General features: G+C 43.1%; 1 long non-coding RNA gene across 1 annotated transcript; it reads right to left on the bottom strand.

Moving 5' to 3' along the window:
* Positions 1-2,524: 2,524 nt before the first annotated feature.
* LOC129685573 (uncharacterized) lies at positions 2,525-16,229 on the bottom strand. The gene is made up of 3 exons (XR_008721510.1): positions 16,214-16,229; positions 6,500-6,549; positions 2,525-2,538 (listed from the first exon to the last, which is right to left on the bottom strand). It is a non-coding gene; the product is annotated as an uncharacterized LOC129685573 (long non-coding RNA).
* Positions 16,230-17,005: the final 776 nt, after the last annotated feature.

Raw genomic sequence — 17,005 nt, 5'->3', positions numbered from 1 at the left:
TCACCCACCATCTTTAGTTCTTACAATCTGTCCATCTCCTCTTCCCCATAACTCCCAGAGACCTGAGGGGAGGGGCTTAATGAAGACCTCCCATTTTGTGCTGACTTTATCAGAATTTCTCAGTCTTTGCACATTGTTCTGTTTTGGGCTTTTGCGTTAGTTCCCATGTCCTACAACAAGAAGCTTCTCTGATGATGGCTGAACGAGATGCTGATCTCTGGGTATAGCAATATGTAGACAGCAGTCATTTTCTTCCTCTGTCTCTTTAGTTAAGCAGTAGTATTTGATTTTCCTCTAGGCCTAGCCAGTCTCAGGTTTATAGCTCCAGTTAACTTTGTGCTTCTGAATAGCACGCAGTAGGTTCCTAAAGCACTTGTTACGTCCCTCACCAATTGCACTCGTACACCTCCAATTTTGACTCCTCTCTATTTCTGTATATTATTGCATTCATTTATTTTTGGCGCTTGCATACAGGATCTCACGTAGCCCACCAGGCTCCCCCTCAGATTTACTATGCATCAAAGGCTGGCCTTGAACAGCTGATCCTTCTCGCTTCTACTTCTCACATACTGGTATTTCAGGTGTGTGCCAGCACACTGGACTTCTGTTCTAAGTAGTTTAGAAATGGAGAATGTGTTTTTACAATGACTTGAGATATATGTACTCTGTGTATCAGGTTCTGTGATGGCCCTGTTGCGTCATCAGAAGTTATTCCTGGAGGTTATGGCCTACACGTGCAATTGCAGCCTTGGGAGGCAGAGGGGAGAATTATCCCAATTTCTAAGCCAGCCTGGGGTATACCGTGAGATCTTGTCTCAAAGCAGAAGCAACAAGCTGTTTTCAAAACACCTATCACCAGCACCTATCACAAGGATCTTAATCATCAAATTATGCTCAACTTTGAACCCACAGTACATTAGAAATATAGAAAGTTTTCTGACCATATCCCTAAATACCTCTGGCAGATTTCCAGCTCCTTACCTTCAATGTCCTCATGAGAGTCACCTACTTTGCTCTGATACTGAATATGTTATAAATAAAATTCACCTTGTTGTGGTAATATTGAAATACAACCCTGAGTATAAGATAAACACAAGTCCACAGTGATATAAAAAGATCACATGAACGGCAGGAAAGAGTTTTTCTGTTTAGATGTGGTATTTTGCCCAAAAGAAGTAAGAGTATGACCCTTTGACTCTCACACAAAGTGTGGGCTGCTCATGGTTCCTTGCTTCCAAAGAACACAGTCTAGAAAAGGGTTGAAGTGCAGAGCAACTTGGCCATGAGTGTGGTGGACATTGCCACAGCAGAAACTATTTGAAAATCTCAATTAAAGGTGTTTGTAGCATAGTAAGAAGTTTTAGTTTAGTCTCTGACTGATTAGTGAAATTTGATCATCAGTTTTACTTACTTGTGTTTGATTAAGGATAGTCCCACTGATTGGAACAACTCAGGTTTGCCAGAGGATCTGTCATAGCTTGGCTTTTCTATGACCACAGAAGCCATTACATCATACTCTAATTAAAAATAATAATAATTGGAACTGTGTGGAGTCTTGCATGATTCTATCCGCTGTGATCACGAGTTTCTTAAGATTCTTTAGAAAAGCAGATGCTGTGAGTCAGAGCATATCCAGTTTTGAAGTAACAGGGAAAAATATCATTAAATTATCTAAACAAATTGTCATAGAATAGAAACAGGAGTTTTCGAGAGCAGGAGTCCAGACTGTGTGTCTGTAAGATACACTTTACAAACTTAGTTTGATTAAGTTTTGTATGATTCTTTTCTGTAATTACCATTCTGTTTTCCCTGACAGGCTATCAACCATTGGCTGCCTTAAGCTCCCTGTGAATTGAGTTATTCCCAATAATGCCCTACATTAGGAAGACATTATTCGAGTGGCTGTCCACTGTGATCTGGTTATTTGGACCTTTACATAAAGCAGGTGGTTTTTCCATCTCATCGACATCCTTATCACTTAGGGTTCACCATCTTGTTTCCTGCAGCTCATCTCACTAAGTCCATTACTTTTGGGGCTCTCTCCCATGGTTACCCCCATTTAATTGGGTTCCATTTACTTTCTGGTCTTTTTCTGTTGAAAAGACAGTCTACAGTCTCGTGTTTTACCAAGGCTCCTGTTCTGTGATTGTACATGTATTCACACCCCAAGGGCTTTGCAGCAGTTGAGTTTGTTTGGTTCTGTGAGACCATCCAGACAACTGAACTCAGAGTTGTGTTCTTTCAGGCTGCACAGATCTGATCCTCAGACCAACATAGCAAGCAGAGTGTCTCTGACCTGTGACCTCTGCTCCAAGTGGTGCTCAGTGCTGATGTTTCTCGTGACCCTGATGCCCAGAGTTTGACCCGTTTGTCTGCTCAGACCACATTCTTGACTGAGATGATGCTTTGGACTTGATCTTTTGTGCTATGCCTGGAATCTCAAGAGCACAAGCTTTAGACTGCAATGAAGAGAAGCAACATCAGTTCTTGCTTCATCAGTTGTTAACCTTTGGATTTTGTTGGCCTCACCTTCCTTATCTGTGAAAAATAAAAAAATAAAAGTACTTGCAAAGCTCCCCTAGAAAGCACAATTCTTTGTCATGGACACTCAAGATGTCCCTGACACCTTGCCAATTCAGTGGCTTATTTACATTACCTGTCATCTTCTCAAGCCATGTAGAGCTGCTGCCAGGCTCCCTGCTGCTCCCACAGTCCCAGGTCAAGCTCAATCTTGACTTGCTTTTCTAGTCCCTGTCTCAGTGATATGAGAGAAGTTTTCAACTTTTGTGTTCCGCTATCGCTTTTCTTTAAATCTCTAAAAGACATCATTTAGGTTTTATTAAATTAAATTATTGAATCATTAAATGATTTCTAGCGTAATCTTGTCATTAGAAATGTTATATTTTCTTCCTTGCATTTTGTGGCTTGTTTCTCTCTATCTCTCTCATGTGTATATGCATGTATGCGTGTGTGTGTGTGTGTGTGTGTGTGTTTGTGTGTGTGTGTGTTTGTGTGTGTGTGTGTGTGTGTGTGTTCAGGCATATGCTTGCATGTGGAAGACAGAGGAAAACCTCTGGTGTTGTTTCTCAAATTCTGTCTATCTTGTTTTATGAGACAAGTTCTCTGTTGGTGTTAAGCTTGCCAAATAGGCTAGACTGGCTGGCCAGCAAGCCTCAGGAGTCTTCTCACCTCTTCCTCTCTCGTGCTGAAATTGCAAGATTGCATCCTTATACCTGGCTTTCTTTTCTTTTAAGGAATTTATTTCAGGTGGGCTATGGTGGGGCATACTTCTAATCACAGTAATCAGGAGACAGAAGCAGGAGGATCTATGAGTTCAAGGCCAGCCTGGTCTATAAAACAAGTTCTAGGACAGCCAGGACTACACAGGGAAACCCTAACTTGAAAACAAACAAACAACAAAAAAGTTATTTTATTTTTTCTTATGTATGTGTGCCTCGGTGTATGTCTGTGCACCGCTTGCATGCCTGTTCTCACAGAGGCCAGAAGAGAGTGTTAGATGTTCTGGAACTGGAGTTATAGGCTGTTGTGAGCTATCTGGTGTGGATGCTATGAAGGAAACTTGGATCCTCTGCAAGGGCAGCCAGTGTCCTTAACCACTGAATTCTTGATTTTTGATGTGGGTTCGGGGACTCACACTTGCACAATAAGCCCTGCTTATTGTTTCTACAATACCTTGGAGAGAGATTGGGCAGATCCAAAAGAGGGGTCTGCTTTGGTTTCTGTTATGGGGTGTTATGATGGTGGGTAATGGAAAGAAAGAAAAAAGATACAAAACTAGAGGGGCTCTAGAGGGAAAGAATACCAGAGACCCACTGATGGGATTCACAGCCTGGCTCTGTCCACAATTGGCTGTGTGTCCCTGGTCAGTTTCTCCATACCTTGGTTGCCTTTTCATCTAATGTAAAGTGGGGAGAAAAATAGTGCTTAACTCAGGAAAGGGCTCAGAGTAATAATGTAATATGTTATTGGGCTGATTCTTCCCCTGAATTTTCTCAGCATTTACTCTTCCGGGTTATCTGCTCACTGGTTGGCATGTCTTGTTACATACAGTGTCAAACACTTCAGAGTAGTCAGATCATTCAGGATATTTTGTTTATTCATAGAAATAAGTGTTTCTCCTCTCAAAGTAGTCATGCTAAGTAAGAGGAGCTGTGGATATGTTGATAAATCAAGATATTTGAATACTTAAAAGAGTTCCTTGGATTCTGCAACAAGATATTCTTTTGAATATCTTCAGCAACAACAAGTCTTTGCTTCTGAATATAGAGTATCTGAAATTAGAGCAAGCTGGGCTTTTGGCATAGGCCTTTCACAATAGTTATCTGGTAAGCTAGTGAGACCCTATCTGAAAATGAAAAATGAAAATAATGCTTGCTTTATCTCAAGGGTAGAGTGCTTACTAGTCTGTAGGAGACTCTAGTTTTAATTCCTAGTGCTGCAAAAATAAAATAAAGTAAACACATATTACTGAAAGTTATATTGATAATATCTTCTGTATTTATATAATCGTATATAAATATGTAATTTTATAATATTAGTTAAAATGTACTTATCAGATAGTCATCTACGTAAAAATTATGTTTGAGTATATGTATGGGAGACAGGGTATCAAGAGCCAGTGTTTAGAGGTGGGGAGATGGCTTAGTGGTTAAGAGTGCATGCAGACTAAGCTTGTAGATGACCAGAGTCTGATTCCTAGAAGCCAGGGTGACAGTTCACATACTCCAGCTCCAGGGGGATTAGCCACTCCTGGCCCTACACACCTGTGGCCTGAGAAGCCAATTGTGTAGACATGTACATATAACAGTTACTGTAGTGATTTTATGGTTCCCTCTAAAAGAATGCATCACTCCATAAATGGAGATGTCGACACTGGTCATCACTGGATTATAAAAACTTTATTGCATTGATTTCAATAAACAATTATTTATAACTTTTGTTTATATCAAACCCCACTGGGCCATTACGTTTGTAATAACATGTTGCCTGAGTATAATTGAAAATATCAAAAGGCACAAGTCTACCTGTGTATCTCTGCTTATCTCTGGAACATGTAGTGTAGCTGTGGCTGTTTATTTAGGTTTAATCATTGGAGTACTTTCTATATGACTATTGTTGCCCTGTCCCAGGGGTCTAAAAGTGAGAATCCTTTGCCTGACTTTCAGAGAGGGACTTGAGACTGAGACAGTGTTGTTATCCTGCCTGCACTGTAAGGGAAGCTTCTAAAAATGAGAAGAACCTAAAGACAGTATTACTGTGAATCTTCAGAGCTATAAATATCTTGGCTCCTACGTGACTTGGATATGGCGTCATTGTTGGAAGCTTGGTCTTCTGGAGAAATATTGTGAGATAGTATAACGAAGAGTTATAGCCAATGCAAAGTGTTTAGGACATGGTCAAGGTTGGAGGGGAGGGTGCATTGGTTTTAGAAGAAACTAATGCTTAACCACAAAGAGTGAGTTAGTTCTCATGAGAGTGAACTATTGCGAATGAGGACCTTTCATCTGTATGGAACATTCCCTTTCTGCTTTCCTACCAGGATGTCATAAAGCTAGTGGAACTTCACGGAAAGACTGGCACAAGGTTGTTATGGACAGGTCCATAACAACCCAAAATGAACCACCATTTTATGAAGTTACCAGCATCAAGTATCTTATTACTACAACAGAACATTGGTTAATCCAAGTAATTTAATTATTGAGCAATATTGAAAAGCCAGTGAATTATGCCTCTTCTTGACACATAAACTGAATCTACTACAGCCTGGATACTCTGAGACCTTGTTTTTCAGAGAAGAATTAGTGTTGAGGCCAGAACACTGATAAGATGTGCACAAAGAAAGCCTGGACCAAAACTGAGCCCAGATTTTGAGCATGAAACCCACCTTTCCAATTTTTATTTTTAGTTCTTTTGATCTAAGAAAAATTACATCATCTAATAACATACTTAGAGAAAAGATCAACCATTATACTGTCAGGTTAATGTTAGGAGGGCTGGATAAGTCTTAGAAGCTTATCGTGAAATTAATTTTCCTGTAATGCGTACTCTTCCAATGAGCTGGTATTCTGCTGATATGACTGTGTGCCGTCACAACCCCCTCCCAGCTCTGAAAATGAAGATTATTGCTATCCTGAGCTACTGATGGACATGAAAGCCCTGTTGTCATGGCTTTAGAAAAAAAGAGAGGGAGAGAGAGAAAGGAAGAAACTAGATCTTTTCAACCTAAAGGTTCTCTCTGTAGAATTAATTAAAGACATTTTTAGAAGACATTTGGATTACAGGAGTGTGGCGATGATATCACATTATGACATTTATTCCTTACCAAGAAGCTTCATAATTGGTTCACCTATTCAAAACTGTTATTTTACTAGAGAATAAAGATTCTAGGAGCCCTAGTCAGATCTACTTAATTTACCTAATTGACATATAAAAAAGTGAAGCAATTCTCTTCTGATTCATAAGTGTAACATTTACTTACTTGTTTGGAGACACGAGTTAATGTGGAATTTATCCAATGTTGATGAAATTCTGTGGGAAAATGAACCAATGGGTTATTATTTTATCATGTTAGATTAAAGAATATTTAAGATTTCATTAAAACTCTCGAGAAACAAACTTGAAATGTTGTGAGGCATAGGATACCCATTGTTAAGGCTCTCCCTTTGAAGTTGAGAAAGGATGAACTTCCAGAGGGATAATCGACCTGCCTATGGTTTGGTAGCAGAGAGATAGATAGAGTTTGTAGCAAGCAGGTGCTGGGACCCAGAGCTCTGGCTTCTTGTCTAGCACTTTCCCCACCAGGTGGGGCTGTTTTATGTATCCCATGCAGTAAGGCTGTGATACAAGAGTCAACAAAAGGCGTGGTCACTGTCTTGTGAAACACAGGCCCTCCAGAACATTGTTTCTTACAAGTTCATTTGCATTCCCTTCAAGATAGCTCACTATTTTTCTCCCTTTGAATATTCATTTTTAAATACCATAGAGTCTAATTATTGGAAGTAATTTTTTAAAAAAAGTTAATACACAAAGACAATGTCTAAAGATGGTCTCTGTGTAACTTAGGTGAAAGGTCAGATACAGCAAAGGCCATCAATCTAATATTCTACTAAGAAGGAGGGCGTGAGACTACAATAGTTGAAATATGTTCTGTTGAAATGAGAGAAGCGATGGGACCGTCGCCCTGGAGTGGCTGTGCCGATGGACCACATAATCTGTTCCCTGTGACCCATTGCTTAAAGCATGGTGGTGTCAATTAGACTCTGGGAAACTGCAACAAAGTACCCAAGAAAGCAACTTGAGAAAGGGCTAATTTAGTTTATGGTTTCAGAAGCTTTAGTCCATCACGGCAGACAGGTTGTGGCAGAGAAGAGCGGCTCACATTCAAGCAGCCATAGGGCGGAGAGAGTTCCCATTCCATCTGGTCCCAGGCTTTGGGCTGGTGCTATTTGTACAAACGACTGATCTTTCCCTCTCCTTTAATTCTCTCTTGAAAAATCCTAACCCACACACCCAGAGCTGACCTTAACTTATCTTCTAAGAGCTTCTCAATATAATCAAGTGACGGTTGAGATTAATTATCACAACTACTGAAATTCATAATGTATTCTTCGTCTGGAAAGGGAAGATTGAGTAGACATGAAGTCACAGGGGAAAGACTTACAGGTGGAACAGGGGGTCTCTGGGTGGGTAGTGGCAGATTGTCCTGTGGTAACTGGTGGCTGCAGTAGAGATGAGCCTTTCAGAATCTTAATTTAGAGTCCATAGTCAGAAGGTGCATAGCTCCCTTTACCATGGAACTGAGGCTTGCAAATACCCTATTACTTCATGCAAAAGACAAAAGTGCTCATATCTCTGCCAGGGCCCCATGTTTTTCAGTCACTGGAGGGGTTCCCCCAAGCTGGGGAGATTACAGGGAGAAGATATTTAAAGGGCAGTATTCACAGTTTAGATTTGCAGGTACACCAGATGACCTTTGAGGTGCTTTCCAGCACCTGGGGTTTTATGATTCTCTGTCTTTTATGCATCTATGCTGGATATGTGTGACACTGAGGCAAACACTGAGAATGAACAGGAGCACAGTTTGGAATGTTGATGGTGCTTACATCTATTTTGTGTTTCAATTTCTGGAAGCAGTCTTTGTCTAGGCGGCAGTTTGGTCGGTGACCTTCTGTAACATTTGGAGCCCGGCCACACTGTCTTTGTTTACTGTAAAGAGCATGGAAAAACCGACTTCCTGACGGTGCTCTGTGAAGTCTAAGGTCAAACCACTCACAGGTGAACAAACACAGTCCATCTACCTTAAACTTGGCATTTGGCCTCTGTGAAATGGAACTAGGTAGCAGTATTGGGGACCTGACAGAGGGGAAGTCTGTCCTCCGCCAGCAGCCAGCAATTAGTCACTTGGTCAGTCAGCTTTGTGAAGCACTAATCTTAATTCAGCAACCATGTTGGGGAGGCTAGGAAACAAAGCATACAATTTTAATTCTTCTAACCACCTAGTAAACAAACGTCTCCCTTGCTCTATGTTGCTGTTTCCCAGGATTGCAATGACACAGCACAGCGGCCACTGAATAATAGTCTTATCCAGGCTCTGTCTTTCATGGTAGGACTTCAGAGTGGCTGAGGTGGGTTAGCCTCCTTTCAGAAGCATACATAATTTTTAGAAAAGTTGTTTTATTATTATTAGCTACTGATAATTTCATTGCTATTAAATGCAAGCACTCCTATTTGGTCAAAGAGAAGGAACCATTTTTTTTTTTCCCTAACTCAGAGAAGCTTTTGAGGCCTTGAAAACTCCCCCTTATTCCTCCCCCTCTTCTAAGTATAATACACCACCCTAGGTGATATGTGTGTGTGTGTATGTGTGTGTGTGTGTGTGTGTGTGTGTGTGTGTGTGTGTGTGTGTAAGGTGGGGGAGAGAGAACGGGAATTAAACAGTTACCTTGCTGGTTACTCAAAGTCATTTTTTTTCAAGATTGGATATTCTTGTTAGTATATTTAGATTACTAGAATTACCCGAACTGATGGAAACAAAAATAGATGAGCATAAATTCAGATTTCACTGTATTTTTAAACAACGCTTTGCCCTACAATATAATCTGATTCTGTAGTGTCCTGGTTATCCCAAATTGCTCTTGAAGCCTGTTTAGAGGTGATCTACTACGCTTCTGCTAAAATCTATTTGGGTATTAAAAGCTCAGTGCTTTACTGCTGATGAGAAAGATTATTAACACTCCCCTCCCCCCAGGTATAATATGAGGCAATAACATCCCTTTTCACTTCCAGGGCCAGAGGCAGTATGTCATATTAACCTTCATTAACTGTCCAAGAAACGAGGTACCTTCATTAATTTAGTATTCTAGTGAGCTACAGTTGTGCAAGAATGCTGATTAACTCCTGTGGTTTTCCCCTTTTCCCTATACATATGCATGTGAGTGTTGATGCCTATAGCACACTTATCCCCTTGATAAACATAGCCTACCAATTAGGAAGGAGACAAGAAGCATAGGCCTGTAGCCAAAGCAGGACACAGCAAGAGTAACCTTGATAGAAAGAAGCAGCTGAAGTGTACAGTTATGGGTCAAGCAGGTAGCATGAGAAACCAGCCAGAGGTAGAGTGCAAGAGAGGGCATAGAAAATGTTTCTCTAGTTCTAATAGTCACGATGGAAACCAACCCACCAAAGCCTCTCAGATGCCAGTGAAATAGGACATCCATTCTATTCCATGTAGTGGCATTACTTCTTTTGTTCACGTCCATGTTAGTTATGATTTCTATTGCTGTGGAAAACCAAACCAAACCAAACCAAACCAAACCAAACCAAACCAAACCAAACCAAACCAAAACAAAACAAAACAAAACAAAACACCATGACCTTAAGTAATCTGGGGAGATAAGGGTTCATTTCAGCTTACAGTTCCACACCACAGTTTATTAATGAGCAAAGTCAGGTCAGGAACTAAGGTAGGAAGCTATCGGCAGTATCTGAAGCAGAAGCCATGAGGCAACACTGTTTATTAGCTTGGGCCTAGTGGATTTTTCAGCCTCCCTTCTTATGCATCTCAGGACTGTCTGCTCAAATGCCACCTTCCACAACAAGCTACGCCCTTCTGCATCAGTCAGTAACAAGGAAACTGTACCACACGCTTGCCCACAGGCCAATCTAATGGGGACATTTTTCTCAACTGAGGTTCCCTCTTCCCACCGCACTACAGCTTGTCTCAAGTTGACACCAAGCCACCCAACACACTGATTATCTTGAAAGTTATACCTAGAGCCGGGCTTGTGCTGCACATCTGTCATTTTAGGAGGGGGTACTGAAGCATGAGCACGGTGTGCTTGAATCTAGCACGGTGTGCTGGATCCCAGAGTGAGCACTAAGCCAGCCAGGGCTCCACCGCAAAACCTCCTCTCAAGACAGAAAAGAGAAGCATTCTTCTAGCCAACAGCCAACCTAAGGCCCCCAGAATCCATCTCATCTTCTACCCCAGCACCAGCAGAGTTCAGAGGCCATTTCCTCCCCTTACAGGCAAAGACTAATTCCAGGAATTGAAACATAAAGTATATGACAGCACCATCAGCTTTGTAAGCCATGCTTTTGTACATTCTCAGCACTTGCTTTGAGTAGTGTCACCCATATCCAGCTTAGTGACATAACAGAAAAGGAGCTATCCTGCTCTCCATTTATCTGACCCCAGCCTTTCCATCACTCCTGGTTTTGACTCTCAGATATGTTATCTTATAGGCTGTTTTCTTCACAGTTAGAGGGGTGGGGGGGGACAAAAGCATTAGGATGGGGCTCTCCTTGGTCTAGTCCCACTTCTGTAGCTAGCTTGCTAAGACCAAGTGTGTCCTTTTGGTCACTTTTGGGTGTATTTATACTTTGCACCTGCTTCTTTTTCTATTTCATTAAAATGATTTATTTTTAAAATTCTTTGCTTGTAGAATTGCTAAGATTAAATGAGGTAATAGATCTCCAGTGCTTTCTCTAGACTCTGGGGCATAACAAGTGCTCATTTTCAGTGATCAATTTGCTGGTGTTGATACTTTACCATTCAGCCCAGCCTCTGGCCCGGAATTTCAGATTTCACTGCAAATTGGGACCCCGAGGCACCTTTCCAGGTGTTTATATAGAAGCCATTTTCCTCTTTCAGTTTTTCCATAGCACTTCTTCCCTGATCCACAGCTATCAGGCAAATTTAGACCCATTTATTATTTTTTATGAGGAATAAAACCCAAGAATAGATGCCATAATACAAGCTTAGTGCCAACAGAAAATGAGGTGCAGGCCCTGTTGGTGTATTTCCTGAGGGCGGGAGAGTGCTCACATGCCATTGTTCCACAGTGATTAACAAAACAAAACAAATTTTTGTTTGTTACTCAACGAAGGATATACACAAAGTAGACCAGCTTGTTTAAATCCTTATACAAGCAGATAATACTGGGGACTGGCAGCACAGGGAGATGAAGAAATCAGGGCCCAGCCTTGGTGTTCGGTGGAGAGCTGTCTTGAGCATGTAGACCACGGTGTTGGATGATGCAAACACAGCAGTTCAGAGGCAATGGTTTGCGAGTAAACTGAGTTAAAAAGGAGTGACTCTAATGGAATGGAGAAGAATCTGCGATTCAAGGGCCACTTGTCAAGAAAGATCTATGGTGGGTGGTGGAGAGAAAAGCATGGGTGCCAAGTCTTCCTGGATTGACTGTGCAGTAATCAGACTGGTAAGAAGTTCTCTTGGAAGGAAAAGAAGACATGTAATTGCTACCTTGAGGACATGCCTGTCTTGTTCTGCATAATTCCCAGGTCTGGAATAGCCCTTTACACATGTACACAGGAGAAGGCTGATGTGTACTTCACCAGGGAACTGATAATCCTCTTGCATGGTTAACAACAGTCAAATGACATAGGAGGTAGACAGGTTTCTCACCTATTGACAATTCTCTCATTTTGATCAGCCAGTACGATCATATTCTTTTTTAATTATTTTTAATAGTGTACTTTTTACATTTTGAGAGGGCCCACATTGGCAACTTGCTTAGTTTTGGGATGAGTGGCATCACCCGCAGACCCCGAGGTCATCTCTCTCCTGTGTGTCCTCCATAGGGAAATGCTGGTAGACACTCAGCACTTTTGCAGAAGGGTGCTCTGGGAAGCAGTTTTTGGTTGTCATTTTGCTGCAACATAAAAATATCTAAGTGGCTCAAGGGCTTTGGCCAGTGTTAGAAAAACATCAGTCTCATTTGCCAGCGTGCGATGCCAGCATGAGAAGGCAACTTGCAAACCAGAGATCTGTCAATTCAAAGAAACAGAAACGCCTCCCTTGTTCTGAATAATGACCTCTGAGGAAACATCTCTGCTGTCTGTGTGCCTTTAAATAAGAAATCGCAATCGGTTTATTTATTTATTTTTTTAAACAACAAAATCTGTCTCTTCTCTTCTCCCTACAAAGGGGCAAGGCTTTCCCTCGTGTGTGGAATACTACATGCGCCACTTGCCATAGAAAGGGTGCAGTCTTGGCAAGCCTCTTATTAGTCTAAAAATAAATTATTCACAATGCAGGTTCAGATACAGATTGCAAGGAGAGATAATAGAATTGGTTTTCCAAGCCTGATCATGCTCGGAAGACATGGTATGTGCTTTTCAGGAATCCACTTCAACGGAATCAGCTTTGACGAGTACACACAAGAAATAATATTGCTGCCATCCAGCTTGTGTCTGCGGTACAGCACCCTTCCCTTGTCTTCAAGTACTCACGGTCCCTCTCCATCAGCGTGCGTATGGAAAAGTCCACGTTACTCAAGCATTTCTTCTGAGATGCCGCCCTCCCATTGTTCTTTTAAGGAAATTTCTTCCTGGCAGCGTGAGAGGGGCACTGCCTCCTACCCCCCTTCTGCCTCGGCGGAACAGTTGACCACAGCAGCAGCCGACTCCGGCTCGTCATGTGCTTCCTCATGTGATTGTAGGTCTGCGGCACTGTAGAGCAACCGCATTTGAGACTCGGCACTCGTGGACAGACGGGCGTTCAGGGACTGGGGAGTTTTTGGAGGGGGTGGGGAAGCCAATAAACCAAGAAAACGTCAGAAATAAAAGTCGCATCAAGTATGCTGATCTCTGTATTCCTATTTTTGTTTTGAAATTTGATTTTAGCTATTGCTTTTTCTGGTTTGTGTCTGTATTTTTTTTTTTTTCCAACCCCGCCGGCGCCGAGCTGCGCTGTTTTCTTTCTTTCTTTTTTCTTTTTCTTTTTTTCTTTTTTCTTTTCTTTTTTTTTTTTTTTTTTTGAAAATTCTGAAGCCAGACTGTCTTCTTCACAGCTCCAGAGCTGCATCACTGTGGGCACACCAAGCGTCGCCTGGCTCGCCTGCATGGTTCCCTCTGACTCCCGCCTGAGATGGCCCATCGTTCGCCCAGAACCCTGGAATCGCCTGTCTGCACCCTGCGGAAGAAGGACCTACTACACGCTCTGGCCAGGGTCTCTTCATGGCTGGATGGGGGTCTTGGAAGACAGGGTGAAGTTGCAGAAGATGGGGTGGGATGCTAGGGGCATGCAAAGAACTGGGAAGGGAAATCTAGGAATACTATATATCAATGCCCACCGAAGCAAAGCATGCAGGGCGAGGGCAGCCGCAGCCCTGCCTCACGCCCCCAGCTCCGGCTGCTCTCTGGGATTAGTCCGAGGGGACAACCCAGGCCTGGATGTGGTGGCATTCTCCCAGAGAGTGGGACTGAACACGGATGAACCAGGTACCTGCTGTGTCTGCCTGGCAGGGCAAAGCTGGAGGAAGGCAAAGGGAAAGGAAGAGACGCTGCTGAGTGTCGTGAGATTGCTGCTGGCTCTGCAGCCTTAGTTTAAGGGAGGATGGCGTGATGTAGACGCCAGCACATGCATGGAGGAACTGTAAACGGCAGGGTAAATGTCCCTGGTACCGTCAAGGAAGAAACTGATGGGCTGGGTGACTATACAGTGTCCCCACAGAAAAATAGCAACCTTGCGGCATGGAGGATTTAAGTGCATGTGCATGCCTGTAGAGACATGGAAAAGAGTGTGTGAAACACACACACACACACACACACACACACACACACACACAGGCACTTTGCTGGGTCGGGCTTGATTACAGCCAGTATTTTTAACTCCTGCTCAACACCCATTTCCTGGCTAGCCAGAAAGCTTGGCCAGAGCAGCTGCATGTAGACTTTTCTTTCTAATGGCAGAGCAAGCCTATTCAGTTTTAACTCCTTGAGTGCTCAGCGTTGGGCTAAGACTCACTGTGAGGTTTTGTTTTCTTTTTCTCCTACAGAGAGCCCTGTAAATACAGCTGTATTCAGCATGGCAGAGAAAAAAAAATTCTGTCCCTTAAATAGAAATGTGATCGATTTAATCAAAATGAATGTATCCCAGATGACTCTGGGGCCAGCTGGATACCACAGGCTTTAGAAGCTAAGTGGTCAGTGGAGATGAGCACAGTGCTCGATTTACACGCTTTCAAATGCTAGGATCAGCTTTGCTTAATAAAGGAAATTCTTTAAGGAAGAGGGAGGGTCCTCCTGACACAGGGCTAGATGGGGAAGTACAGGTGCTGCTGCTGGTCATGGGTTTGGGGGTGGTTGCTGTCGAGTTTCCAGGAGTGTGTGACATGAGGCAGAGCCTGGCTGATGTCAGTGCGAAGAAAGCTTGCAGTCTGCTTGCTGCTATAGGAGGCGGGTGGCCTCTCCATAGCCTCTGTCAGGGCTGGGCGGGTACTAGAAGAGATTGATAAGAGTGCTCTGGGTGGACTGAGGTCTGAGCTGGGAGCAAGCAGCTTTCCCAGTTGTCATGGGGGCTCCCCTGGGACTCCTGTCTGGCCTGTCCACCCACTGTTTGTTAGGAATTCTACAAAGCGGCTCTGTGTGCTGGATTATGTTTGGCCAGCTGTTGGTGCATTCCTGAGGGTGGGGCCGAGGCAGGATCTTATTACTGTACTTCCAAACTGTAGATCTATGGAGAGAGAGAGAGAGAGTCGGGTATGGTTGGGGAGAGGAAAGAAACCAAAGCAAGTCTGATAATTCCTTCTTCTTTCTCCAAGTTGTGCTAGAGGGGATTCAGAAGGGCTGTGAAGTGAAAGAGAGAAAAGAGAGGGTAAGGGACCGGGAGCATAGTGAAAGAGCCCTAAGACAAAGCAGAACTTCAAAGCTGCAGAGACAAGCAGAATGTCAGCAGCTTGTAATTAGTGGTTCATGGTTGCGTCAGAGACTGTATCTCTCCAAGAATAACTGTGATGTGTGCCACAGAGTGCAGAAGACAGCATAACTAAGTTATCAAGCATAGTTCAAACAAGGGCAGAGGCACGAAGGCACTTTCTGCTTGAAAATCCAGTGTGGGTGGGGCTCACAGCTCATGGGCTGGATTCTGCCTAACTTCTGGCAGCATGATCAGTGTGTCGGAGGGAGTGTGTTTATGCCACGAAACGGTGAACCCCATAAGCGTGCAGACTGAGTACACAAGCTCTGTCACTGTAAGACAGCGTCCCGAACAGCCCCATACTTCGCTGCCGGGTTCCTGTCCCGGTGTACACCCACCACTGTTTATGTTTGTGAACGTCGGTGGAGGAAAGCTAAAAGCACACACAAGTAGATACGCCCCGTTAAATTCTAAAATCCCCACCATAGAATTAAATATTGACTGCCGTTTCTGAGTCGTTCTGGTGTTCTCGATTTATACCTCGAAGAAGCTTTTGTTGTCCCAAAGCCCGAAGTACCCTGCTGGTTATCCTGTGGGGCGGACGTCATGGCACTGTCACTGAGAGTTGAAGGGCACCTTCACTTCTCTCCCTCGTCTCTGGCGTCTGGAGGTGCTGGAGCTCTCTGCAGCCTCCATGAAGAGCTGGTGGGAGGAGCTGATTGGCCGGCGGGCTGGGGTGTTTACTCTTATTTGTTTTCAGTGCTCCTTCACGGCATGCATTTAGTATTTGTATTTGTGTTCATGCTGCACAATTACTCCTGACCGGCTTTGTTTCTCTGCCCGAAGTGAAGTCAATTTTAGTCCAGCCTCTGCAGTTGAGTCCCCGGGCAATAAGCACATATGTATTACGTTACCCATGCATGCACTTTCCTTGTTAAAATGTGGATTAGGGGAAATTGTAGGCAAGGAGAGCCCCGAATATTAAATCAATAGCTTTTAGAATCGCATGTAATATAATTTAAATATACTCACTTTAAGGTTGCCAAAGCCTATGTTGTCTGAGCCCAGTTAATTTACATCTTCGATTTAGTGAAGGAGTGGAACCTGCCAGATCAAAATGCTGTATTCTCCGCACCCAACAGGGTGGAAGACATTATTTTGTTTGTGTTAGTTCAAACAGCTGGTCATTAATGCAGTCCCCATTTCTAGAGTGAAATGCTGGTGGACATGAATGGCTGTCTGATTAATGCTGCCCCTCCGAGGGTCCTTCACCCAGCCATGCTCGTGCAGAATAATGTAGCATGATGTGATTGCGCTCTAACAGGATAGTATGTCATTGTGTCACCAAGCAATTGAGGTTATTATGGGGCAGGGCAGACAGACGGGACAGTGGGGTTACTAGACCGTAGCATTTTTAGAAATACAGGCCTGACCTACTTAGAGTTATTCTGGCAGGCAGCTGCACGGTACATAAAGTCTCCTGATAGGCGGAGGCTGTTGCTAAGGGGAATTAGCATGAATTTTTCCACACTGAGACTCAGCGACTGAATGATAAAAGCTGACTGGAATTAAAGAGATTTGGTTTAGCATTGTACAGATTGATCTGCCTAAGTTTTTTTTTTTTTTTTTTTTCCATCTCAAGTGAAGGGAAAGAGTGCAAAAATACAGATTTTTTTGTTGTTGTTATTTCTGTTTGTTATTTGACCTTCTCCTTCTCTCCCTTCTGCCCTTCAGCCTCAAGAGCCAGGAGAGGAGGAGACCAGAGCAGTTATGAAATTTTGGTTAATCTCTTACTGTTGGGGTCATAGAAACCATGTAGCAAAA

Source organism: Psammomys obesus, unplaced genomic scaffold (genome assembly GCF_907164565.1).
Source record: "Psammomys obesus unplaced genomic scaffold, mPsaObe1.curated_primary_1811, whole genome shotgun sequence".
Classification (NCBI taxonomy): Eukaryota; Metazoa; Chordata; class Mammalia; order Rodentia; family Muridae; genus Psammomys; species Psammomys obesus.
This window is presented reverse-complemented; position numbering and strand designations above follow the sequence as displayed.